The sequence below is a fragment of the Durio zibethinus genome, chromosome 13 (assembly GCF_047325235.1).
Source record: "Durio zibethinus cultivar Kanyao isolate XHJ-2024 chromosome 13, ASM4732523v1, whole genome shotgun sequence".
Taxonomy (NCBI): domain Eukaryota; kingdom Viridiplantae; phylum Streptophyta; class Magnoliopsida; order Malvales; family Malvaceae; genus Durio; species Durio zibethinus.
In genome coordinates, this window is record NC_143174.1 from 16,162,478 (window position 1) to 16,164,315 (window position 1,838).

Sequence of the window (1,838 nt, forward strand, 5' to 3'; positions counted from 1 at the left end):
CATCATTGTTTCCATTATTTGATCACCATCCGGAGGTTTCTCAACGCCAACAAATTTTACCTATTACCCTACATGCCAGGCTTATCAGCACTAACCATTTCAAAATAAATTTCATGTTCTGTCACTTGGTCATCATTCATAAGCTTCTTAACACCAGTTTCGTCTATTGCTCCATATCATTTTCATCACTTAACCATAACTCATAGGTTATATCAACCAATACATCCCCATATTCATCACTTGATTATACCCTTTTTCAAGATTTGCTTCATCTTCATTTTATTGTCCAATCCATCATCATATTCTCCATTTGGTCACATCATGTGTCCTTTCAAATCATCTCTTTTAGGTTTCTACCATTTCTTCATTTTGTTACCACCATCATCTTAGATTTCTATTTAAAGGAATGCAAGACTTTTTTATGCGCATTGTCATTCATTCATCATCATTTCAATTCTTGACAATTATAATGCACTCATACATTTTTTTGATTTATTTTAGGGATGTAACAATAAGAGAACGCAAGGTGAATTATGGTAAAGATAATCAATAAAGATATATTTTGGTACAAAACAAATGGGAAAGGAAATAAATTGGATATATGTCATTGGGATGAATGGTATGTCTAAATGATGAATATTTAGACAATTCTCAACATTAATCTAGGATTCTTTTTCAAAAACTCATTCCATTTACTGTTGAAGTCATTTTGAGCTTGGTGAACTTTGCTCCAGTCTTTGAGGGATCTTCAGATGTCTTTGATCTTCCATCCATGTGAACCATTTGACCTAGATCTTTTCTACCCAAATCACCTTTTTAGGTTTTCAATTTGAATTTTTTATTTTCTCATTTTTTTCTTTTTCTTTCTTTTTTCATTTTTTCATTTTTTCAATTTTCATCATCTTTTTTTTCTTTTTTTCATTTTTCACCCATTGTTGATATCTTTCCACACATCAAACTTTAGAGCAATGTAGCATGATTCCATTGTTTCATCATGACATGCCTTTGCCCAACATATGATCATTCAAGTTAAGCATTCACACTTGATCCAAATGGACTTTTCAAGGTTGTAATGTAGGTCAAGGTGAGGGGTCATAAAAGAAATGGATATAATAGGCTCAAAACATGTATTAAAAAGGTTCAAGACCAAAGGATCATCTGATGCAACTTGGTATTTTGCCCCCACATCATTTCACTACTTTTTCTTTCCTCACACAAAGGATTCTCATTATTTTTCCCATCATGTGTGGCATTTATTTTGTCTTTTACTTTTCTTTCTTTTTCCATCTTTGAGACCTTTTATGATTTTTTTTAAAAAAAAAAACCCCCAGTGTAGAGAGTGATCATTGGTTGGGGTTCTTAAAAAAAATCATAATAGGCTCAAAGGGGTAACAATAAATGGTTTTTTGAATAGTAAAAGAAAGATGGTCACTTCTCATCTCAATTGTGAATACCTTTCTTAAACATCATCTATTGAGCAAAGCTCATGAACTTGTATAAAAGATTGCACATCTTCAAGACATATCTATTTCACCTCTAGTAACAGCTTACTTTTTTACTCAAATCATTTCCTCATATTAATATGGATGAGTTCTCAAAATTAAATCTCAGAATTATTGTTATCATTGTCTAAATATTCATCATCTGAAATTTGAGAATGGGAATATAAATTTATGAAAGGTAACAGAGCATGGAGTAATGGTCGAGTGAAAGAGAAAATGTAATGAAATGCATTAACTTGCCTTTATTAAAATGATAACAAGTGAAATCATATTGCAAAAAGAAACCTAACATTACTCTAAAAGAAATCCTAAAAGGACAAAAAAACTTTCAACTAG